At 41.2% G+C, this 26,844-nt stretch overlaps 1 protein-coding gene across 4 annotated transcripts in view; it reads right to left on the bottom strand.

Moving 5' to 3' along the window:
- Positions 1-1,544: 1,544 nt before the first annotated feature.
- GALC (galactosylceramidase) overlaps positions 1,545-26,844 on the bottom strand; it is a 183,908-nt gene continuing 158,608 nt past the window's right edge. For 2 of the 4 annotated variants that reach the window (XM_082451292.1, XM_082451296.1), the window contains one exon: positions 1,545-17,691. The gene's annotated coding sequence lies outside the window, so the exon portion shown is untranslated. The remainder of the gene's footprint in view (positions 17,692-26,844) is intronic. The other 2 variants (XM_082451295.1, XM_082451293.1) reach the window with 2 other exon arrangements.

Genomic DNA, 26,844 nt, shown 5'->3' with positions numbered 1-26,844 from the left:
GGTGCCCGTGTTCCACATACCTTTTTTTTTTTTTTTTTACAAATCATTCTTTTTTTAATGTATTTATTTTACTTTTGGCTGCTTTGGGTCTTCGTTGCTGCACAGGCTTTCTCTAGTTGCGGCGAGCGGGGGCTACTCTTCATTGTGCTGCATGGGCTTCTCATTGCGGTGGCTTCTCTTGCTGCGGAGCACTGGCTCTAGGCACATGGGCTTCAGTAGTTGTGGCTCGTGGGCTCAGTAGTTGTGGCGCACGGGCTTAGTTGCTCCACAGCATGTGAGATCTTCCTGGACCAGGGCTTGAACCCGTGTCCCCTGCATTGGCAGGTGGATCCTTAACCACTGCGTCACCAGGGAAGCCCCGCATACCTTTATAAGGTAACATTCAACTACTTTCTGTGAAGTGTGAGTGAACAAGCTACAGTGCCATGGTAGATGGTTTCCAGAGGTGGCCACGCCAGTCCCTGGCATGCACACGCTGCCTCACCCATCAGGAGGTAGAGTCTGTTTCCCCTTGAATCTGAGTGGCCTCATGACTTGCCTTGAACAATAGAATGCAGTGGAAGTGACACTGTGCCAGATGGGGCTGCCAATGGCCCCTAAACAAAGACTACCAGGAACACACCTGTGGTCAAAGAAAATTGGGTTTGTTGACCAGCTGCAAGGAGGGAGAATGCACACCATGGGGAGGCAAGGAATGTCTCCATAAGAGGGTGTTAGAAAGGACTTATTATAGAGACTGGGCTTGCAGCGGACGATTTTGGAGAGTTCAGGAAGTGGGGCTTGTCTCTGGGATGGATGCTGTCAGAAAGTGGGGTAATCCTACGATTGGGGAACCTTAGTAATTTTGATCGAGAAGCTAGAAAGAATAGAATGAGGCATATGTTATAATTAGAGAAGAAGCAGCAGTCACTGGGAGTAGCCACGATGTTCTTAGTTTTGTCTGCATTTGGACATGATTATGGAGTGTTGTGAGGCTTTAGGGGTTTTGGGCTTTGGTTTTGGGGTTTTTCTTTGGCTTTTTGTCTTGCTCCATCTTAGTCACAGAATGACCTTGTCTAATGTTAATCTTCAGTGAAAATGTTTATATTTAATAGAAAAGACCATGGTCTAACAGTGAGCGCAGGGCAGCTCCCAGCAACATCAAGGTTTAGCGGAGAGCTCCCGGCCGGCTCCCAAAGGTCAAGGATTCTTTCTCTCTTTGGAAGGGACGTAAACTTTAAGGAGCCTGACAACTTCCACTTTTGCTTGAGATAAGCCAGCCACCGTGTGAGAAGTCCAATTACGGGCATACCTCGTTCTCATCTTATTGCGCTTTGTTTTACTGCACTTTGCAAATATTGCATTTTTAACACATTATAAGTTTGTGGCAACCCTGAGTCAAGCAAGTCTCCCGGCACCATTTTTCCAACAGTATCTGTAGTCACTTCATGTCTCCGTGTCACATTTTGGTAGTTCTTGCACTATTTCAAACTTTTTTGTTATTATATTTGTTATGGTGATCTATGATCCATGATCTTTAATGTTATTCTTTTTTTTTTTAATTAATTAATTTATTTATTTATTATTTTTAGCTGTGTTGGGTCTTCGTTTCTGTGCGAGGGCTTTCTCTAGTTGCGGCAAGCGGGGGCCACTCTTCATCACAGTGTGCGGGCCTCTCACTATCGCGGCCTCTCTTGTTGCGGAGCGCAGGCTCAGTAGTTGTGGCTCACGGGCCCAGTTGCTCCGCGGCATGTGGGATCCTCCCAGACCAGGGCTCGAACCCATGTCCCCTTGCATTGGCAGGCAGATTCTCAACCACTGCGCCACCAGGGAAACCCTTTAGTGTTATTCTTGCAAAAAGATTATGACTCACTGAAGTCTCAGTTGATGGTTAGCATTTTTCAACAATAAAGTATTTTTTAATTAAGCTATGTACATTGTTTGTTTAGACATAATGCTATTGCACTTACTAGACTACAGTATAGCGTGAACGTAACATTTATCTGCACTGGGAAACTAAAAAATTCGTGTGACTCGCTTTATTGCAATGTTCGCTTTTTTGAGCTGCTCTGGAACCAAACCCGCAATATCTCCAAGATATGCTTGTACATTGAGACCACCGTGCTGTAAGGAAACCCACACTAATCACATGGCAAGACCATGCTGAAGAAAACCATGAAACCCAGCTGAAAGAACTGCGGCCCTAATCATATGGCTGTAGTCAAGCCATCCCAGGCAGGGAATGTGAACTATCTTAGCTGATCTTAGAGCAGAGATAAACTGTCCCTTCTATGACCTAATGGAACTCCTGGCCCACAGAATTCTGAGAAATAAAATGGCTATTGTTTTAAACCACTATGCTTTGGACTAATTAGTGATACAGCAATATATAATTGAAATAAGTAGCAAGCAAGGTTATATTATGCTGGTAAGATAGTCCTTGCTTTACCTAACTGAAAGTAAAGAGCTGGACACTGGGAAGACCATCATTTAAAAATTTTTAAAGATTAATCTCAGGTTGATGTGAATAATAATTCCCTCATCTTTATGTATAAGAGCAAATTTCACTACACTGTATCATCTCCTTGAAGAGTGTGACCATACAATCATCATCTAACTTTGTACCTGTGAAAATGTATAGTACACCATTGTGAGAAAACCAGGCAAAAAGAAGGCATCTAACAACCTGTTGAAATCAGCCAAGCACACCCCAAACTGCAGAGGTGAGTGTAGATCCAGAGTCACCATGGGGTTTTCTGACTCAGGCCAGATCAGCCCTAGGAGGCAGTTCTGAAAATGGCTAGGGAATGTGCAAGAGGTCGGAGCCAATATTAAGGTCCATTCCAAGCAGGCCTATCATGATTGGGCCATGTCCAGAGCTGAGCTTGTCCTCCAGGACCAATCCAGAAATGCCAGGATCGGGTGGCCCTCAGCTTCAGTGTCGACTCGGCCACCCAGAGCACATCCATCACATCACAACAACAGCCCCATTTCACCCAAGCCCTTCTCAGGGCCTCCTGAGAGACTATGTTCTCCACTCATTATTTTCCACTCCAGAGCACCATGGCAGCCAGCAGAAAGTTGGGGATTTCTGGCTCAACTTCAGCTGGCATGTCAGCTAGATTCAGTGGTGGCTGAGTCCTAATTACAGCAGAAATGGAGTGAAAAACATAGGCATATTTTTCAATACCAGGCTGTGTTTGCAACAAGGGTAGTTTGGGTGGGAGAGGTTATCTTTTGCCTTGTGGACAAAATAAGTTGTACATGTAGCAAAAATGTGGAATCAGACAAATTTCTAATACTTCCTTGTTGTCATTTCTTTGCCTCCCTTCTCCCTCTCTGGGTTCTACCCTTGTTCCCCTCATGAGCATTAGCTCTTCAAGAGCTTGCTACTCTCCGTGCTTGAGTTCAGCATAGTCCAATGAAACATAGTGCAAGCCACAAATGTGAACCATCTGTGGAACTTTAAAAGTTATGGTAGCCATGTTGAAACAAAGAGAAACAGATAAAATTACTTTTAATAACTTTTATTTAACTTAATATATCCAAAATGTTGTCATTTCAACATGTAGTCAATAAGAAAACATTTAATGAAATATTTTACTTTTTTTGGTTGTTGTTATAAAAATCCAGTATGTGATTTATACCTACAGCGCATCTCAATTTCAAACTAGCCACGTTTCAAGTGTTCAGTTGCCATATGTAAATATGGCTACCATCTTGGACAGCACATCTCTATTTAATTGAAATTTACCTGTCTAGTATTCCCATTTCAATGTTTATCTGGTAATTCTGTCCAATAAACTAATCCAACTATGAGATAGACTCACCTTCAATGCAATATATTGGCATGAATAGAAGTATACAATGCCTTGATAAACATTTCCAGAATTATGGCAATCTATCAAGTGCTCAACCACTGTGTCCCTCAAATCATACAGGTGGGCTTCTATGCCTGTATATGATGTCATTATGAAGGAGAAAATAAGAAGCCTAAGAAAAATTTTTACAGGGCCCAGAACTGATCCTGATTGGGTTTCACTTTAAGGTGATTTCTTTTTCTAGAAGAATTTGCAGAGTAATAGGTAAATATCAATACATCCCTGAGGAATCTCTAAGTTATAACAATGGTATACATTCTAAAAACTTACCTTCTGAAAACCCAGAGAGTCTTTAAGAAATTTTCCTGAGTAAAGCAGCAACATCTGTAAAAAGCATAAATTGGAGAAGGGCACATCAAAAAGCATGGAGGACACCACGTGGTTGTGAGAAGAGCATGAGCTCTGAAGTCAGGCAGACTTGCATTTACCATGCAAACATGGGCAGATGCCTCCTGGGCACCAGTTTCCTTGGGAGGTGGAAAATCACATTTTCCTTGCAAAGTCACCGAGATCTGCGTATGCCTAATACCATGTGCGACCATAAGTAGACACTAAATGCTTACTTGCATGTTGTTCTAGAGTGAAGATCGATCATCTTTGCAATTTTGTTTTTACTGTAGTATAGTTGCTTTACGATGTTGTGTTAGTTCCTACTGTACAGCAAAGTGAATCAGCTATATGTATACATATACCCCCTCTTTTTTGGATTTCCTTCCCATTTAGGTCGCCACAGAGCACTGAGTTGAGTTCCCTGAGTTATAGAGTAGGTTCTCATTAGTTATCTATTTTATACATAGTATCAATAGTTCATACATGTCAACCCCAATCTCCCAGTTCATCCCACCCCCCCTTCCCCCCCTTGGTATCCATACGTCTGTTCTCTATGTCTGTCATCCTTCCAATTTAAATAGCTACTGCTTTGGTCTGTGAAAACCCCAAGACTGAGACAGTAAGCCATAGTGCATCATCTGCCCATTCAAGCCCAAATGCTGTCCTTTGGGCAGCTCCAAGGCAGGCTGGGAAAGGTCGTTTCAGAAAGGTCAGCTCCCTTGGGAGCAAACAAGTTCTCACAAGCTATGGTTATCTTCTCAGTCATAATCCTGGTTCCAGGAATCAGTATTCTCTGGTTAAAAAACACTGCAAACAAATTATTATTTTGTTACTGGCACAAGTCATAGGCTTTTGGCCATCCTGTGGAGTGACCTCTCCTTGGCCAGGTGTTCACCCTCATCCAATCAGCTGTGGCCTGGCTGGGGGTGGGGTTCTGAAGTCAGCTAGATGTGTGGGCAGGAATTCATCGCAAAGGTGAGAAGGTGGAGTGGGCAGACAATCTCCTGATTACTGTACAACATCCCGCGGATGAGGGAACTGAGTTCAGAGGGGATAAGTAGACTTGTCCAGCTCACTCCTTGAGCTCAGGGGCTGTGTCTGGCTGCCGTTACGGGGCCCTAGTACCCCCTCCACACCCCACTGCCTGGGTTATTGAAGAGTGCTGCAAATATTTGTTGAAAAAATAATCGCAAGGCCAAGGAACTCCAAAACTCAAGCTTGGTCTCCCACGCCTATTTTTCCAAATCTTGGCTGTACATTTGAATCACTGGGGGGTTTTAAAAACCGCCACCCCAGAGACGAATCAGGCTTTGGGATATATAAAAAATCTCCCCAGATGATGCTGGTACATCCAGTGTTAAGAACCGTTGCACTAGTTCAGTAGTTCTTAACCTTGACTGTACATTAGCATCTTCTGGGGGGCTCTTTAAATCCAATCGCTCAGGCCATACCCCCAGGCCTACTATGGTTCTGATATGCAGCCAAAGTCCAGAACCCTGGTCCAGAGCAGCTCTTCTCAGATTTCAATTTGCACTGAATCCCCTGGGGATCTTATTAAAACGCAGGCTCTGGGTCAATGAGTTTTGGATGGGCCTGAGAGTCAGCATTTCTAAAAAGTTCCCAGGTGGTACTAATGCGCTACTGGTCTGAGAACCACATTTTGACTCTAAGGTTCTGGGAAAGCTGCTTTAATAAAGTCAAGAATGATCTTGAGTTAGTTGCTTATCTATTGATTGTAGCAAATGTTTGCTTCCAAGCCACCTTAAAAATTCTGCAATGATCATTTTCAAGAACTTTCTTTCCCCTCATAGCTACAGGGAAGATGAATTTCGTGATTTGTTCGTGTGGAAGTTGGGGTTGCTGAGTGGTTAGGAGCACAGACAATAGGTCAGATATCCTGGCTTGGAAACCTGCCACTGTCACTTAATAGCTGTGAACTTTGGGTAATTTCCTAAACTGTTCAATGCCTCAGTTTCCTTATATGTATATTGGAGAGTTTAAAAGGTACTTATATGCTCAACCTCACCAATCACCGGTGATGATGTTACTCATCACAAATCAAAACCACAATGAGATAACACGTCACCCTTTTTAGAATGGTTATTGTCAAAATGACAAGAGACAGCAAATACTGCCAAGGATGTAGAGAAAAGGGAACCCTTGTGCACCGTCGGTGGGAATGTAAATTGGTGCAAACACAATGGAAAACAATACGGCAGTTTCTTTAAAAATTAAAAATAGAACCACCATATGATCTCGCAATCCCACTTCTGGGTATATGCCTGAAGGAAGTAAAATCACTATCTTGAAGAGATATCTGAACCCCCATGTTCACTGCAGCATTATTCATAAAGCCAAGATATGGAAACAATCTAAGTGTCCATCAGTGGATGAATGGAGATATAGATATAGATACAAGGAATATTATTCAGCCCTTAAAAAGAAGGAAATACTACCACTTACAATAACATGAGTGAAACTTGAGGGCATTATGCTAGTGAAATAAGTCAGACAGAAAAAGAAAACACTGTATGGTCTCACTTATACGTAGAATCTAAAAAAAGACAAAATCACAGGAACAGAAAGTAGACTCTCTGAGTAGAGTTGCCAGGGCCTGGAGGATGGGGTAAATGGAGAGATCTTAGTCAAAGGGTACAGACTTCCAGTTATAAGATGAATATGTGTGGGACTGCAGCATGGTGACTGTAGTTGACAATACTATACAATATACTTAAAAGCTGCTAAGAGAATAGGTAAGTTCTCAACACACACACACAGGCACACACAAACGGTAATTATGTGAGGTAACGGACATGTTGATTAATTTTACTGTGGTAATCATTTTGCAGTGTACACGTGTATCAAATCACCACCTTGTACATCTTAAACACACAGACTTATGTGTTAATTATATGGCAATAAAGCTGGGAAAAAGTATCTATGAATAAGTACTTATGGATATCAAATGAGTTAACACATGCAAAAGACATAGACCTGTGCTACACTGTAAGTGCTTAAGTAAGAGTGAGTTTATTGCTATTTTTCACTGAGCATTTGCTGATCTTTCTGGAGCTTCAAAGGTCAACAGCTCTGGAACACGACCACTTGGATTCAAATGCCACCTCCACTTAACTGTGAGGCATGGGTGATGTACTTTTCCTCTCTGCACCCCGGTTTCTTCATCTGAGAATGGAAATAATGATAGCATCTGCCTCTTAAACTGTTGCAAAAATAAATTATGTGCAATGCACTTAGACTAGGGCCAGATGAAAGGTAAACATGCAACAAATTTTGTGACTGCCCTCGTTATCGTTATTAATACCGTGTGCCAGGCACGGGGGAGACATAGGTAAATGAGGAACTTCAAGCAGAGCCCTTGTCAGAGCTAAAAGGAAACTGCAAATGTAAAACATTTGATTTAATGAGTTTTTACGGTATCCAGTCATCCTTGAAAAGAAAGTAGGAAAAAGGAAATTCTGTCAGTTAATATCTCCTGTATCTAGAGTCATTCTCTTGGTTTACGGCAGTTATTTTTCCTCTTTGCTTTAGGCCTCTCATTTGCTTAAAACTGATGGCTTGAGAAGGGAAATTCATCTGGATTCCTTCACCGAGCTGACAGTCCACTGCCACTGTTATTACAATGATTTATCGGTATTCTTTCTCTGCTGCTTTTGACAAGAAAAGAAAGGGGTTTGCTGTCTTAGGCTTTGACTTTGATAGACACATTCCCCCAAAAAAGCAGCTTATGTTTTCTGATCTCACATCCTAAGAGCTATATTCTCTGGTCCAGCTAAGCCAAAACCTCCCGAATATGCCCTACATAAAGCACAGACTCCTACCTATGTAAATAATTACCAGATATGTTACACAGAAAAAAAACTCAATCTATCAGATAGTTACCAAATAGTAATGACTACCATGCTTCAGCCTGTCTCCTAAGTACCAGCATATTTATGATAGAGATTTGGGGAACAAACCCCCAATTCCTGGGAATATCTGCTTTCTACAGAGCACACTTGGTAATGACTCTTCCCTGGGTTCAGCAGTGCTGAGAAAATAACCCTTATGGATAGGGATCAATGCCAATAAATGATTAAATAGACATTTTTCATATTATTTGTATTCGTTAACACACACACACATTCACCTGTGTAAGCTGGCAAAAATAATGACTGAAAAAGGAGCTGGGTATAAGTGTAAGCTGGAGTTTGAGATTTATCTGTATTCATTTCTTAGGGCTACCATAATGAATTACCACAAACTTGGTAACTTAAAACAACAGAAATTTATTCCCTCACACTTCTGGAGGCCAGAAGTCAGAAATCAAAGTGTGGGCAGGGCCGTGCTCCCTCTGAAGGCTCCATGGGAGGATCCGTCCTCCTTCAGCCTCCAGTGAGTCCTTGGCTTGTGGCTGCATCACTCCAGTCTCAGCCTCCCTCTTGGTATCCTCTCTGCGGGTCTCTCTTTTGTGTGTCTCTTACAAAGACACTTGTGAAAATCCAGGATGATCTCTTGAGATCCTTAATTTAATTACATCTACAAAGACCCCTTTTCCAAATAAGGTCACATTCAGAGATTCTCGGGATGCGAATGGAGATATACATTTTAGGGGCCACCATTCAACCCTCTACAATATCCAAGGAACAAAATGATCTGTAATCATAATTAATTAAAAAGTGATTAAAATATCTGTCATGTCAGGGACCCTAAAGTTACAAAATAGTGAGCAGGAAAGACGGGAGGGCAAAAGACCCGTCACCTGGACAAGGTGTAACCTCAGCACTAATGGTCGCAACTCTTGGATATTGCTTCATTTTCAGATTACAACCAAATAGGACCATTTTTTAAATTGATCCCACCACAGCAGATCGGAGCAGCTCATGGATTGTCTCCACCTCAGATTTCACGAGGAACACATTTACTTCCCTGTGCATTGCAGAGAGACCAGCAAAGCCACTGAGACACATCTCAGCATCTGTGGGGTCTCCAGGTCTTCCACTGTGATGTACAGTCCAGATTTTTAAATGCTTGCATGTCCTTCTCTCTCTCCCTCTGTGCCCTGTGTCTTCTTTCTGTGGGTTTTCTGCATAAATCAGGAAAGGGAAAGAAGCTAACAGTCCTCTAACAAAGCCATACTACTTCCATTCATTTGTGACTCCTAAGAAGCCATGAAAGAAAATACGGTAGTCTACTCCAGAAAGAGAAAATGTTTAGGAATTTAAATATGGGTTTCGGAAAATTAAAAATAACCCTTATCTTTCAAGAATAGATAGTCATTACTTTTCCCATCCTATAGATGAAGAAAGAACCTAGGACTTAGAAGGTTAGGTAACTTCCTCAAGACACAGGGAAGCTGGGAGCTGGGAAGGAAACACAGCTCATTTGGTCCCAAACCCCTTCTTTTGGGAGTCAATCTGACAACTGTTTCTGAACTCCTCTTCCAGGTGTGTGAAGGCTTTCAGGCTGACTCTGGGGTGTGCAGGAGGAAGAAGGGGAAGTGGAGTGAAGAGCCATTCTCTGAGGCATCTGAACAGAGGGAGGGACCCCCCTGGTGCAAAGAACAGGGAAGGGGCTGATGGAAGAACGCAGAGCAGCCTATGCATATGGCATCTTTACTCTAATGGGAACGGTTCCCTAGGCTTGTTGGGAAGACCCATATGGAGCCCAGAAGCAATCACATGACTCCTGGGACCCCGGATACCATGTGCTCTTAATCCCTGACCAACAAGCTGCACTGCTCTTAAAAGAGAGAGGCTTTGGCATTTCACTTCATGCCGCCCATTCACTCAGAGGGGAGGGCTGTGAGCCCAGGGGCCAGGTCAAGACACTGCTGGGCACAGACGGTGTTGCCCCATCATCCCCAGCCAGCCTGTGTCCAGGGACAGAACAGCTCCACTCTCTGTAGATGTCCATCTCCTGAATCCTCCTCTCTCAGCAGCCGAGCCCAGATCAACCAGCCAAGAGTCACTTTTGTCCAATAGGGTACTCTGTGCAGAAGCGCACCCAGCATCAAGCTAATGACACTTATGCTGCAGGGACCCCTGAGCAGCAGGGACCTCTCTCAAGGGGGCCACAGGCATTTCATATTCATAATCTTTTTTTTTTTTTTCTTTAAGAGAGTCCCCCAAATTGTAGCTGCTTCAGGCCACAAAAACCTGTATCTGCCACATCTCTTATGCTACAGTCATACCTGGTTTCATCGGGCTTTGCTTTGTTGCACTTTGTGGATACTGTGTGTTTTACACATTGAAGGTCTGTGGCGGCCCTGCATCGAGCAAGCCTATCAGCACCGTTTTCCCAACAGCGTTTGCTCACTTCCTGTCTCTGTGTCACATTTCGGTAATTCTTGCAATCTTTCAAACTTTTTTCATTACTATTATATTTGTGATGATGATCTGTGATCAGTGATCTTTGATGTCACTATTATAAGAAGATTACAATTGAAGGCTCAGATGATGATTAGTATTTGTTAGCAGTAAAGTAGTTTTTAATTAAGGTATGTGCATTGTTTTTAGACATAATGTTATTGCACACTTAATAGACTACAGTATAGTGTATACATAACTTTTATATGCACTGGGAAACCAAAAAGTTCATGTGACTCGCTTTATTGCAATATTCACTTTCTTGCGGTGGTCTGGAAACAAACCCAGAATACCTCTGAGGTGTGCCTGTATATCCAATGGCCATTATAATTTATAGAGCACATAATAGGGGCTTAATAAATATTAATCAAAATAATATAGCATCTATTATGCAGCAACACTAGTCACAGGCACAATCTTTGCCTTAGAGAAGTCCAAAGTATAGTGGAAAAGAGAGATACAACAGAATAATCACAGAAGAAATGTAACATCACGGCTCAGATAAATGCCATGCAGCTGCACAGTTTTAGGAAGGGACAAGTGGAGGACCCGACCTTAGGCAGAGAGTTTTCTGAAGAAGCAACAGTGGAGCTGAGATCAGTAGGGAGTAAGAATTAACTGGGCGGACAGCAGAGGAGTGGGGAGAGAGGACAGAAGTGCTATCAAGGGAAAGAACATGGTGTGTCCAAGGAACCGAGAGAAGGCTAAGTTTGCTGCAGCCAGAGAGCGAGCCGGATCTTGGTAGTAAATGAGTCTGGGAGGCAAACCAACCACGCAGGACCTCGTCAGCCATATGAAGGTCTTTACCTTTAGTATTATGAGAACAGCAGGAAGTGAGGAAAGGCATTTAGTTGGCGTGTTGGGGTGCCGGTGGAGAGCACGGATAAGAGGAATGACATGATCAGGGTACATCAGGTTCCAGAGAAGGCAGGAGGTGATAGAGAAGAGCTCACAGGGGAAGGAATCGGTTGAAGGCAGGAGGAGGGACATTCCTCTGTTGTAACAGGAGCGGAAGTGGAGGAGATGGAGGGAGTGGGTTTATAGGGGAAGGAGGTACCCTCTGATGCCTTTGTTTCCCTGCTGAGAAGACGGGGCATCAGGAAGAGGGGGCAGAGGTTTGTGAAGAATGTGAGATGATCTGAACCCTGCAGACACCAGGCCACGTTGCCAGCAAGGTCCTCACGCCAGCAAAGGGCTTTTATTTCCCAGACGCCCCCCACCCCGCGCCCCCGTGAGGCCCTGTGAGGCTTCACGGCTCTTTCCCACAGTACTCTTGGCTTGTGCAGAAGGATTCACACTAACAGAGGGTCTTGGCAGCAGGACTTTATTTCAAATCTCCAGGCAGGTTTTTGTTTTGTTTTGTTTTTTGTTTGTTTTTGTTTTGTCTCAGCAGTTTTGATGTTTAAGCCTCTTGGAGGCAAATGGTTTCTCACGTCCAAGAAAACCACCAGTTTTTCTTGAGGAAAACTATAAAGTTATACTCACCTGGACACAGAGATTTTAGTGGCCCAGCGGCACGCTCTCCGTGGTGGGGTAAACAGGTGTGTACAGCTGAGTCAGAAGCACACCTCGCTGGTCCCTGGCTGGTCCCTGGCTTCGGGGAGGGAGAAACGTCTCTGGGGTCTGTTTGGATTCAGATGACACTGGGGCTATGACCTGTCACTCGTTCTTTGGGGATGTTTGCATGCCTATTTGCATTTTTATTCTGATTCAGGAGGCCAGACTAATACATAAGGATGCAAATGGCAAACTGCCCAGGGCATCCGGTGATGGAAGTTGAGAAGAGGGAGAGGAGAGGGCGTGTTGCAGAGGGCGCAGCAGCCGTCAGGGAAGTTTCTAAGGAGGAGAAGGTACTTGGACGAGGCCTTGAAGGACAGAGAGGGTTGGGGACGTGTGGGGTTAGGACAGCGCATTTCCCATGAAGGGAGCAGCTTGCCTGTGATCTCTCTGCACTCTGGTCTGGCTCCGTCACTTACTGGCTCCGTCACTTACTGGCTATGTGACCTTGAAAAAGATGACTTCACCTCTCTGTGCTTCCTTTTCCTTAACTGTGACAAGGTCATATTCATACCGCCTGTGAGGCTGCACTGAGGCTGAAACGAGGTCATTCTTACAAAGGTCTTACCACAGTTCTTACACAGATATGAAGTATGCTGAAAATATTACCAGTATTTTTCTTGCTTTTATTATTATTCTGTGTTAGGACATTAAACGCCAACTACTCTCACATTCCAGAGTGAACTTTGAGAGCACCGAGCGCGACTTGCCAGGAGGGTGTAAAGGGACACTTTGCAACTCCTAGCCCCTCACCTACGCTGAGGGTAGGTCTAAAAAGGATCACGAATAGGCAGTTCCAGGGGAAGAGGAGGGTCTCTTTTCAGAGAGTTGTGTTCTAAGTTTACTCTCCCAAGGGTAACGGTGTCCCTCAACTCCAGCTGGGGAAAGGGACTGCACCAGGACCCCAGGGAGAGCTTGCTATGTGTCCCCCGCAGATGAGGACACAGGAATCTGGTGTCTGATTCACAGCTGAGAAGCACAAAGAGCACAGACTTCTCTTTTCGAGCGCTGGAGAGGAGAGGCGGCGCTGGATTGGCCTGCCTCCCAAGAGCTCACTGGGGCAAAAGGCACCAGTTTCCCTGTTGACCACACCCAGGCCACATGCTAGAAGGAGCTAGCAAGAGGGTCCAAGAGGGTTCCCGGTAATGAAAACCTCAGAGAAATAAGCTGGGAATGCCTAAGATTGAGGAAGGAGCCATAAGTGACAAACTGGAACAGAGATGCATTTGCCCATATAGAGGAAAAACTAGGTAAAGAATTGCTAATCAAGGTATATTTTAAGAGGCTGGGAGGAAAGGGTGTGGGAGGGAGGAGGCATTCTCTGGGGGAAGAAATTGGAAATCAACCCCATGAGAGGAAGGATCCACTGTTAACTGGCAAACCCAACTCAAGAAAATTAGTTTAGTGTATTAATATAGTAGCTTCCTATTGCTGTTAGACAAATCACAAACTTAGGGCTTAAAAACTACAAAATTTATTATTTTACAGTTCTGGAAGCTAGAAATCTTAAACTGTCTCAATGGGCTAAAACCAAGGTGTCAGCATTAGCAGCTGTATTCCTTTCTAGAAGCTTTCAGGCAGACTCTAGAGCTTCTTGTTTTTTCCAGCTTCTAGAGACCACCTGCATTCCTTGGCTCCTGGCTCCCTTTCATCCTCAAAGCCAGCAATGGCCAGATGAGTTTTCCCCAAGTCACATCACTTTGACACTCTCTCCTGCCCCCTTTTTCACTCACAAGGACGCTTGTGATTACTCTGAGCCCATCTGAATAATCCAGGATAATCTCCCATCTCAAGGGCAGCTGATTAGCAGCCTTAATTCCATCTATCACCTTAATTCTCTTTTTTTATTGAAGTACAGTTGATTTATAATACTGTGTTAGTTTCAGGTGTACAACATGGTGATCCAGTATCTTTGTAGATTATATTCCATTATAGGTTATTACAAGATAATGGGGGTAATTCCCTGTGCTATAAGGTATATCCTTGTTGCTTATTTATTTTATATATAGTAGTTTGCATCTGTTAGTCCCATACCCCTAATTTAAATCCCCCTCCCCTTTGGTAGCTACAAGTTTGTTAATTCTCCTTTACTATGTAACCTAACACATTCACAGGCTCCAGGGATTAGTATTTGGACTTCTCTGGGGAGCCATTATTGTGCCTACCGCAGTAAGAATCTCCTTGCCCTTTAACTCCTCTCTCTGCCTTAAACTCAACCCTGGAGGAGCCAGAGGCAGCCTGGCAAGCGGTGCAGAAGGAGGCTGTGAAACAGAAAAGGAGCCCCTGTATATCCATAGCACCAGCACACTGCCTGGAATACCATGAGTTATCAGTTAAATGAATATTCATTGAACATATGCATCAACATCCCACAGTAACTGTGGGCCAAGTATGATTCCTAATGGAAGCAGCTCTCATTAGATGCCCCCGATCAGATCTTCCATCTCCCAATCGGGAAAACACTTTTTCCAAACCTCAAACTCTCTCTTAGTCCGTTTTAAATTATAGTCATTATTTTCACCCTGAACTCCCGAATTGTGTAATTATACCTTATAACATATGGCACACCCATCTCCCTGAGAAGAGGGCCCCATCAAAATTTATAAGGCAAAGAGTTTGCATCTCTGATTTTAAATGGGCTTAACCACTCAAATTAAAATAGTTTTTCTATTCCAGAGAGAGAAGCGTGTTTAGAAATTCCAAGAACGATCAGGGCAGCGATACCCTCCAGTCAATGTCGTATTCAATCTCTGCTCCACTGGAACCAAAGGTGAGGTGGAGGCATGTGTGGGCTCCTGAAAGAGCAGAGTGAATATGTCAGCTGATCAGAGCTGACTTTTGATTTTTCACAGGAAAGGGAGAACAGGGCAACATGAAAGACTGAGAGCCAAATACAGGGAAACAATAAGGTGCCTCCTGAATGAAGAGGTAAAGCGACCTTCTCAGAGAGAACCTGAAAGTCAGCGCATAACCATGTCAGCAGTGCCACCCAAACCCATCACCCAGCTGCAGGGGCTCAGAAACATTCAACAGTAATGGAAGAGACATGGGAGTTTCCTCAGGCCTGACTGTGACTAAAGAAAGCTTTAATCTAGGCAATTCCAGCAAGAAGAATAATGCTAACTAGATGGTCTCTGTATATCTAGAAAGGAGAGTCAAGGGCAATAATGTGTCAGGGTTTAGCCAGGGCAGAGAGACAGTGCCCAGCAGATGACAGAGGTAGACCCCCTTGTAGTCCAGGGAGGTTCATAAGATCTTCCACAGGCCTGGATGAATGGTCCATCAAAAGCATCTATGCTATGCTCACCAAACAGTGTTCTGATTACCAATTTAGTTTCACGGATTTGAGGAAAGAGTTTGGAATAATCCAGGAATTAACAATTAATAGTCTCCTCTAATTTAATAAACTTGTATTTTAGTTTATATATCTGATCTTAGGACAGCCTGAGTCATTCTCTAAAAAAGTCTCTGGGCTTTCACAAATCCACCATACTGTGGCCATCCACTGAGGGCCATCTAGGGTAGCCAGTCACAGCTGTCTCTCTGAATTCTAGTCTTGATTCCCTGAACTTTGATCTATAGATCATTTAGAAATATTAATATTCTGGTAACCACACACACCTCATAGAGAACTCCTACTCATCCTTCAAGGCCCAACTTAAATGCTACACCACTGAGAAGTTTTTCTGGGCTTACCCAGTACTGCTGGGGACCAGGGGGATGGAGAAGGGAAGCAAAATATAATTGGTGGAATCTTAGAGATCCTCTGGTTTTCAAACCTTTTCAGCTGAAGAACGCTTGTTCAACAACAAGAGGATATGGAAGCCAATATGTAAAACATAAAAAATGGATCTCCTCTGGTTAAAGAAGGAATAGGAGGCTCAGTAACTGATCCCTGGGCTTCCTCAAGGTACCCCCATCACAAGGAAACCTCTCACATCACAGTTTGAAAACCACTTATCTAGTCTCTCACTTTACAAATGAAGAAATTGATACAGAAGCTGATGTCAGAAAACAGTTTATACAATTGTTTCACGTGGTTCTCCCAAACCATAGACGATAAATAACATGCCATTAATACTGTCCCTTTCCAGCCTTGGCAGGCACAGTTAATCAATCCCAGATGTGGCCTCAGAATCCTTCTCAATACAGAGTCCCAGTAAGCTGCTAACAATTTACCATTCATATTCTAAATATTAATGTATATATCCTAAATGTTAACATATATTATTTTATATCTATTATATTATCAACTGAAATCACTAATATGTAAAAATATATAAAAGGCTTAATATGACACCTAAGCTAACAGAAATTGCCTTTATACTTCACCTCTTCATTGACGTAATGGCCTTAAATTTTATATTTTGGTAGTTGACCTTCCAAATCTAGTGGTATTAAGTAAACAATTACTATCTCATTACATTTTCTTTACTAGATTAAAACATAAAAATAAAGGTGCTGGATCTAGTCCTTGTTGGTATTGGGTAATGCTAGCTCAAAAATTAAAATGCTGGGAGGACACCATTACTTTGAACCGTCTCGGGTTTGGTTGATTCAAGCTGGAAGTGAAAAAGCATGGCAAAACATTCCAAATTCTGATGCTGGCTTAGCCATTCTCATTTTCTAAATATTCACTGCTTCCTCATTACGATTTGCCTTTGTGAGGAGAGAAATGAATGTCCTTTACCAATCAGCAGAGCTGATTTTCACATATCAGCTACATTCAAGGCATACGTGAGCTTGAAGGCACAGCAGACAGCACACCAGCTGGATCTGTGAACCAGTCTCTCTCCTTAGATTCCTGTGATGGCGTTCAGGACATGCTACCCCAAAATATGGCATCTTGTTATTAAATATCTTAAGCTGAGGAATTTTTTTTTTAATGGCAGAAGCAGGAAGGGCACTCCGACCTCCCCCTTCTCCCACCCTTCTTCCCTGAAACAGGTCGTAAAACTCCCCTGTGAAAGGTGCCCTCCCTGTTCCAGGAGAAGGGAAGACTTTACCAGAAACAGGGAACTGGGGGGCCGAGAAATCTGTCTGAACACACCGTGTTAAACTAACCTTTATCTTCCTAGTTACTTCTTCACCATTTACCACCCCCAGCCCAAACTCCTTTGTCTTGTCAATTCCTCACAAATTTATTGTTTCTTTGTCTAAATGATATAAAAACTTCCTGCTCTGATCACTTCTTCAGGTCTTTACTCTCTTGTGAAGGCTTCCATGTAAATGTAAAAATTCAATAAAATGTCACACTTTTCTCCTGTTAATCTGTTTCTGTCGATTTAATTTTCAGACCCAGCCAGGAACCCTAAGGAGGTAGAGGAAAACTTTCCCTTCCCTATACCTGCCTAGGAGCTTTGCAGAGGAAAGTGTTCCCTCTTGGAAGAACTTAGGAGAAAGTCATTGCCCTCCTCACCACCTCCTTTCTCCACCTCTCCCTTGGAGGAGGGGTCATTCATCTGCTTGGGCAGGTGAGGACAGAGCACTTATACCCACCTGGTCAAGCCTTCACCTGTCTCTCTCCACCTGTCTCGCTTGCTGGGCTTGCTTGAAGGGAGGCTCTTCCTGTGTCTGGGCTGGAGAGTTGAAGGGCAGGTGGAGGAGAGAGCAGAGAGAGAATAAAAGGGAAGCCCTTCTGGGCCTCAGGTTCAATTCACAGTGATGTCCAATCCAGCCTATCAGCAATACAAATGACAGACTTTGACTTCTTGGGGACCCTCAGTTGCAGAATTTGGAGGGGAGAGGAGAGTTATCACGTAGTCTCTTCCGGAGCTCCAGCACTGCCCAAGATGGGGCTCTGTGCGCATGCGTGTTGTCAGCCATGGTTCTAGACACACATAAAAACTTCCAAACTTCTGGTAAGACAAACTTCAGGTGGTCTTTATTATCAACGAAGCTCAACCAATCAAGGAAACTTCCATTCTCCCCAAAGAAGAGGTTGTCCAATGTGATCCTCCGTCACCTCCACCAGCAGCACTCACACCTTCCCCCAATACACAGCTTTATGCAGCTTTACCAGCATCGCTTTATTCCAAGTCACAGCAGGACCACGCTAGATAATCCACCCTCACACTGTCACCGCCCTCGTGATACATCCGCTGCCTTCTCCCTGACAGAAGCTTAGATTCAGCTTCCCATGTCTCTTATAAGGCTAGACTGTGAAACTAAGACTTCTGCTCTCCCATCCGCAACACCTCCATGCTCTCTTCTGGGTGTGTCTTTGTCTAATCATTGCTAGGAGTGATCAGGCACTATCTCCGCCCCCTGAAGCTGACCACAGTCAGAAAAGACGGAACTTTCCCTTCTCTAGAATTAGGACTGGGCAAACCTTCCTGCCACTCGTCTCCATTTCTAGCAGCAAATCAGGTTTTTGGCTTTACAGCATGGGCCTTCAAAAGACTGATTTCTTGGGAGTATGACAAAGTTCTCATTAGCTACCATGTATATTGATATATACACCATGGTGAGGAGTGGGAGGAGCTTCAAATCTTCAGGTTACCTCTTAAATCAGAATATACATCCTACTGCAACTGTTTCAGGGCTAAAGTATCTATTATAATAAACTTTCTTCCAAAAATCTGCTTTTCAACTACTTTGAGCCTTAATTCATGCATTATTTTCTGGGATCTTGGAAAACTTTAGGGAAAAGTTTTCATTTCTGTTTTTCATAACTTATTAAATATAAAGAAATATATCCATAAAGTAATGCAAATTCAAATAGTACTAGATGGCTCAAAATAAAAAATAAGTCTTCCTTCCCTCTTTGCAATCAAGAGTCCCACTCCTCAGATGTAACCACTCATAAATGCTTCTTTGTGTAATGCTTATGGGCTTACCTTCACAATACTAAATCATATGCTTTATTTTTTAATCCGCTATAATATATTTTATACTTTACTTTTTAAATTTGCTAACTGTAAGCCTTATATATGGATTCCCTGAAATGGAAAATGAGGAGTTTTTAGTTCGTTAATACTGCCTTCCCTATTCATCTTCAATATTTCTGCCAGTCACTTTGTTTTTTAATTTTGTAGGTTATGTTCACAAGTCTAAATGATGCATTTTGAGTCTTTGAACCATTGACTTTACACAATATCTTGACCCATTAACTTCAGACAATATGTTAGGACGAGGAAATTAGTGCCCCTACATTTGCCTTAACGTCTCCTCGTAGCCTTCCAATTCCTGCCTCCCCATCTGCCCCCTAGTCCAACACGCCGTTAACTTTACATGCTCAATGTCAAGGTTTATAACATTTACATCAAAGTCAAAATATAACTAAGGCTTTCATGCTTTATTTATAAGTTGATTCTACATTGAAAGCCAATAACTAGCATTAGCAATATATGATTACGTATACATTATTCACTGCAGACCATAAAACACATAATTGGACCAGCAGAGAAAATACTGTAATCCTACACCACTAAACCTGTTCTGCTTAGGTATCCAAACCTCAGAGGAGTAGAGAAGGAGGACCAGCATATTCCAATTATACATATATAATAATTATATATATAAAATAACTTAACAATATACTTTCACTGTATTACTAAGATCACCCAGTCTTTTCATTCCACTGTTGGTTGAAAGGACCAGCTTTCTTCATTCAGCTCTCCAGGAATTTTACTGTTCCCTGTTTTTCCTTGTTTGTTTTTGTTTTATTTGTTTGTTTAATCTTTAAAACTTTATTATAAAAAGAACTATTGATTAAATCACAGCACCTGTTCACATACCTTTACATTCTCTTCTCTTACTTTGAACATTCATGGGTTTTGGTAAAGCTGTGTTCAATTATTTCTTATTTTATCTTTAAAAATAATTAGTATTAATTTATTTTGGCATACTTCTGAATCCTTAAGTGGTTTTTGTTTTGTTGTTTTGGTTTTTTAATGGATTAAAACATTATATAATTTTCATGTGTGCAATATTATATTTCAATTCTTATATACACTACGGCATGCTCACCACCAAAAGTTTAGTTTCCATCCCTCACCATAGGTTTGCCTCCCTTTACCCATTTCACCCTCCACCTACCCCATCCCCTTCTCCTCTGGTAACCACTACTCTGTTCTCTGTATCTGTGTGTTTGGTTTGGTTTGTTCATTAATTTTGCTTTGCTTTATTTTTTCTACATATGAGTGAAATCATGCAGTATCTGTCTTTCTCTTACTTATTTCACTTAGCATAATACCTTCAAGGTCCATCCACATATGGCAAATAACAAGATTAGCAAGATTTCATCCTTTCTTATGGCTGAGTAGTATTCCATTGTGTATATAGCACATCTTGTGGTATAGTATCACCTACTGGAAAACAAAAGAAAGGCCTCTACACCATGTGTTTTTTTTTAATATCTTTATTGGAGTATAATTGCTTTACAATGGTGTGTGACTTTCTGCTTTATAACAAAGTGAATCAGCTATACATATACATATATCCCCATATCTCCTCCCTCTTGCGTCTCCTTACACCATGTTTTAAAGTGGACTGACTTTGGGACTAATGCATATTTATCATCCTAGGATTCCTTTTTATTGTATTCCTGGGTTATATCCACTTTTTCTTGCATCCACGTCTTCCATTTCCATGGATTTTTTTATTATTATTATGAAACTTTTGATTTTAAGGTAATTGTAGACTTATATGCACTTATAAGAAAGAATACAAAGAGATCCCAGGTAACTTTTACCCCAAAGGTAACATCTTGCAAAACTACAATGCAATATCACAACCAGCATATTGACATTGAAACAATTAAGATACAAAACATTTCCATCATCACAAGGAACCCTTATGTTGCCCTTTATAGTCACATTCACTTCTCTCCCACCTTAACCCTAAACAACTGATAATCTGTTCTCCATTTCTATAATCTTGTCATTTCAATCATGCTATACAAATGGAATCATATAATATATAACCTTTTGGGATTGGCTTTTTTTCACTCACTATAATTCTCTGAAGATTCATCCAAGTCTCTCTCTCTAAAAATAGATGATAGATAGATAATAGATAGATAGATAGATAGATAGATATAAATATAATTATATACAATACAATTTGTTCCTTTTTGATGTGTTCCTGGAATAAACCCTATGTGGTCACTCTTCTTATAAACTACTGAATTTATTTGTTAAATTTTGTTAGGGATTTTTGCATATATATTCATTACAGGTATTGGTCTCTAGTTTTCCTTTTTTCTACTACCTTTGATTTTTGTGTCAGTGTAATACTAGGTTCATAAAGTGAATTGAGAAGTGTTACATCCTCTTCTATTTGTTGGAAGAGATTGTGTAGGATTCTTCTTTAAACATTTGGTAGAATTCTCCAATGAAATCATCTGTGCCTGGAGATTTCTTTTTTGGGAGTTCTTAAATTATAAATTTAACTTTCTTAATAGTTATAAATGTATTCAACTTATCTACTTAATATTAATTGAATTCTGGTAGTTTCTGTTTTTTGAGGAATTGATCCATTCCATCTAAGTTGTCAAATTTATGTGTGTAGAGTTCTTATTGTTCATAATATTCAGTTATTATCCTTTTGACATCAGTAGGGACTGAAATATTCCCTATTTCATTCCAAATATTGACAATTTGTGTCCTCTCTTTTTTTTTGTCAGTTTTGCTAGATGATTATCAATTTTGTTGATTTTTTTAAAAGAACCAGGCTTTTGTTTCATTAATTTACCTCTGCTGTTTTTCTGTTTTCAATACTATTGATGTCTGCTCCTTCTCTTTATTTTTTAAATAAATTTATTTATTTATTTATTTATTTAATTTTTGGCTGCGTTGGGTCTTTGTTGCTGCGCGCGGGCTTTGTCTGGTTGCGGTGAGCGGGGGCTACTGTTCGTTGCGGTGCGTGGTCTTCTCACTGTGGTGGTTTCTCTTTTTGCAGAGCACAGGCTCTAGGCTCACGGGTTTCAGTAGTTGCAGCACACAGACTCAGTAGCTGTAGCTCGCGGGCTCTAGAGAGCAGGCTCAGTAGTTGTGGCGCACCGGCTTAGTTGCTCCGCGGCATGTGGGATCTTCCCGGACCAGGTCTCGAACCCGTGTCCCCTGCACTGGCAGGCGAATTCTTAACCACTGAGCCACCAGGGAAGTCCCTGCTCCTTCTCTTTATTGTTTCCTTCCTTCTGCTTCCTTTGGATTTATTTTGCTCTTCTATTTCCAGTTTCCTAAAGTAGTAGTTTAGATTATTGATTTGATACATTTCATCTTTCCTAATATAGGCATTTATGTTACAAATTTCCCTCTGAGCACTGCTCTAGCTATGTTCCAAAACTTTTATGTTGTGCTTTCGTATTAACTCAGTACATGTACTTTTTATTTCTTTTGTGCCTTCTCCATTGGCCCATAGATTATATATGTTATTTAGTTTCCAAGTGTTTGGGGAGTTTCCTATTATCATTCCACTACTAGTTCTCATTTAATTACATTATGGTCAGAGAACACACTCTGAATGATTTTAATTCTGCTAAATTTGTTGAGGGTTGTTTTATGACTCAGGATATGGTCTATCTTGGAATATGGTTCATGGGCACTTGAAAATGATGTGTATTCTGCTGTTCAGTGAAGTGTTGTATTAATTTCAGTCAGATTCTGTTGATTGGTGGTGTCAAGCTCTTCTCTATCCTTGCTGATTTTCTGTCTAGTTATTTTTATCAGTTTCTGAGAGAGGGTGTTGATGTTTCCAACTACACTTGTGAATTATCTATTTCTACTTTTAGTTCTATCAGTTTTTACTTCACATATTTTGCAATTCACTTGTTCGGTGCATATGCATTGCATATTTTTAGGCCTTGGTGGTCTGACCCTTTTACAATTGTGAAATATTCCCCTTTGTCTCTGGGAATTTTGGTGCTCTGAGGTCTACTTCATCTGATATTAATATTTATCTGATACCTTTTGATTAATTTTTGCATGATATATCTTTTTCCATCTTTTACCTTCAATTTTCCTATATCATTATTTAGTTAGTTTCTTGTAGACAACATACAGTTGGCTCAATGTTTTTTAATCCACTCTGCCAATCTCTCTAATTAATGTAATTAGACTATTTACATTTAATGTAATTATTAATACATTATGGCTTAAGTCTGCCATTTTATTTTTCATTTTCTTCTCTTTCTCTGTTTTTTCAGGTCTCTGTTTTCTTTTTCCTGTTTACCTGATAGTTACTTGAACATTTTTTTTAGAATTCCATTTTGATTTTTCCAGTGTTTTTGAGTAGAACTCTGCATAACTTTTTAGTGGTTTTTCTAGGTGTAACTTTATGTATATGTAACTTAATTATCACAGTACACTGGTGTCATAATTTTACCAGTTTGAGTGAAATGTAGAATCCTTTCCACCCTTACATCCCTTTACACCTTCTGTTTATAGCAAAATTCTCTTAAACATTTCCTCTACATGCATTTAGAACCATATCAGACAGTGTTATAATTTTTGCTTTAAACATCAAACATAACTTAGAAAATATAATAGAAGGAGGAAAATCTATTATATTTACTTATATTTTTGCTTACAATGTTCTTTCTTCCTTCTTAATATTCCTTTTATTGTTTCCTTTCTCTTAAGAGATCTTAAATTCTTATAAGCATTATTTTAGGGTAGGTCTCCTGGTGAAAAAATCCTTGTTGTTTTCCTTTATCTGAGAATATATAGATTTTCCCTTCATTTCTGAAGGATATCTTTACTAGGTATAGAAATCTGGGTTGATAGTTCTTCTCTTGCAGCATTAAAAAATACTGTACCACTTCCTTCTGGCCTTTATAGTTTCTGATGAGAAATCTCTCATTCAAGTTCCTGTTCCTCCTTAGGTAATGTATCATTTCTCTCTAGTCACTTTCAAATTTTTTTTCTTTGCTTTTAGTTTTCAAGACTATGATGTGTCTTGGTGTGGATTTCTTTGTTGTTTATCCTATTCTGAGTTTTTCATCTTCTTGAATCTGTAGATTTAGGTCTTTTGCCAAATTTGAGGAGGTATCAGCCATTATTACTTTGAATGCTTTTTCAGTCCTGCCTTTTTTCTTCTTTCCTTCAGTTCTCCAATGATGCAAATGTTTACTCTTTTGTTTCCTGGTTCTTGGTATAAGTGTTTTGAAATCTGGACATTTCAGTTATGTCATGATACTCTGGATCTTATTTAAATGCTTCAGGTTAGCTGGCATCACTCTGGCATGGGAAAGGGGAAGCATCATCTTGTTATTGCCAACTGGCAGTAAAAGTCCAGATTTTCTACTCAGCCTCCAGAGATACCTAAGGAAGGGTGGTCCTCATCACTGCTGGGCAGGGTAAGAGATCCAGCTCCCCACTAGGCCTCCACTGATCCTATCCTGGTCAAGAGGGGTAAGAGTGTCTTGTCACTGCTCCCCACATAGCTTTCTTAACACAGAGAATAAGGTAAGGGGCAGCCTCATTACCATATGACGACGGTGAAAGTCCTGGCTCCCTATTTGGCCTTCTCTGACACCACATTGACGGACTCTTGGGTTGCCTCATTACAACATGACAAAAGAGGAAGTCTAGACAGTCCCTGCTGATCTTCGCTGGCATGGTTGTGGTGGGACATCAGGTTATCTCTGTGTTATTTAGCTTGGGAAAAGCAGTTACTATCTAAAATCTTCTGTCTTGCTAGGCTTCCCCTTTTTTGGTCCTTTGTCTAAAGAGAACAGGCTTTGGTTAGGTCTCTCTTTTTTTCTGTCTCTCTTGTTTATGTTACTGGGTGGGTTATCAGCTTCCTCAATCCCTGGGATATATGAGGCAAAAAAAAAATGTTTCAAGTTGTTTTGCTGGTCCTTCCAGGTTTCAGAGTTTTCTTCTGTTTGTTTTATATATAATGTTCAAGATTTTTAGTTGTACTTAGTAGGGGGAATAGAGAAAAGTGTGCCTACCCTGTCTTCTGAAAAACAGAAGTCTGAATTTCTTTTTAATTTTACTATTTTTTTCAGACAATATGTCTAGGTAGTAAAACATCTGAATCCTTGCATGTAAAAAAATATCTTTACTCTCACTAAATACATAATTTATCATGAGACTAAAAAAGACTTCTATGCTCAGGGACTTTTAGTTTTAGCTCCAATATATAAGGAGATTAGAAGTTGTCACCCATCTTTACAATGTGAAAAAAAAATGGGAAAACTGAAAATCAATGACTTGTGGACCCATCAGAGAACTGAGGTCTCAAGGAAAACCATCACCCTAAAATCTGGGGAGATGAGTGAATCCAGAGAGTCACAGCAGAGATCTGCTTACCTGGAGTAGAAGCCACTGAAGCCATAAACTGATAGAAACACTTAAATGGTAATTTTGACGAGTTGCTGGAGGCTGGATGTACTAGCATTAGAATGAGAAACTCCTAAAGGCCACCATCTTAGGGGTGCCCTCATACTTTCTTTGGTTTTACCTCTTAGAGCTCCATCATGTTCTCATGGTGAAGAGCCAAGAAATATCCCCTAGTGGCTCTTACAGGAAGAGGGGAAAAGTTACCATTGTCAATATTCTCCATAACAAAGACCAGGAGAAAAGACTTCACCAGAGTCTTACCCCTCTTGATGGAAGGACAATCTCCCACTCCAGCCGTCTTGTCTCACCTAAGCAGCGGGGGAAAGCTAAGATACCCTTGTGAAGGTCACAGCCTTGAGACACAAACCCACTATAACCAACTGAGATTTAATCATAAGATTATATGATTATAATTCCACATACCTAACCACCAAACCACAAGGGCTCCAATATAAAGAGCAGATTACAGCTGAAAGAATTGCAAGACACAGACTCTCCCTGAAGAGGAGTGCTTACAGAAGCCCAAAACCAACAGGAGAGACAAAAACTAGGATGCTAAAGGAATTTGAAGTCTCAGGCACCTGCAGCTACAGCAAACAAACACAACTCAGCTCCTCACCAAATTAGCATAAAATATCACACTAAAGGCCTATTCACCTCAGTTTCTATTATCCAACATCTTGGGCTTTCAACAAAAAATTACACGGCGTGCAAAAAGGAAAAAAAAAGTCTGAAGAGACAAAGAAAGCATCAGAACAAGATTTAGATGTGACAGAGATGTTGGAATTATCATACAGGGAATTTAAAATAACTATGATTAATATATTAAGGGCTCTAACGGAAAAAGTAGACAACTTTCAAGAAGAGATGGGTAGGGCTTCCCTGGTGACGCAGTGGTTGAGAATCTGCCTGCCAATGCAGGGGACACGGGTTCGAGCCCTGGTCTGGGAAGATCCCACATGCCGCTGAGCAACTGGGTCCGTGAGCCACAACTACTGAGCCTGTGCGTCTGGAGCTTGTGCTCCACAACAAGAGAGGCCGGACACTGAGAGGCCCGCGCACCGCGATGAAGAGTGGCCCCCACTCGCTGCAACTAGAGAAAGCCCTTGCACGGAAATGAAGACCCAACATAGCCAAAAATAAATAAATAAATAAATAAATTTTAAAAAAAAGAAGAGATGGGTAATGTAAGCAAAAGTGACTATGCATGTTCTCACGACCTCCCTGCCTAAATATTAATAGTGTCTCCTTTGTCTTTCAAACCTGTCCAGGAAAAAAAAAAAACAAAAAACCTGTCCTGGATTAGGTAACAAAACACATGGTCATCCTGCTGATATGTCAACCTAACAGACCTCAGATGTTTATCTCTAAAAACATTTAATTCAGTTTTACTTTTTGAAAGCTTCTTGAAGAATAGATACTCTACTGCTGCTGATTTGG

The sequence above is a fragment of the Balaenoptera physalus genome (assembly GCF_965194825.1).
Source record: "Balaenoptera physalus genome assembly, chromosome: 2".
NCBI lineage: Eukaryota > Metazoa > Chordata > Mammalia > Artiodactyla > Balaenopteridae > Balaenoptera > Balaenoptera physalus.
Note: the sequence above shows the minus strand (reverse complement) of the source record. Positions and strands in the feature narration are given on the sequence as shown.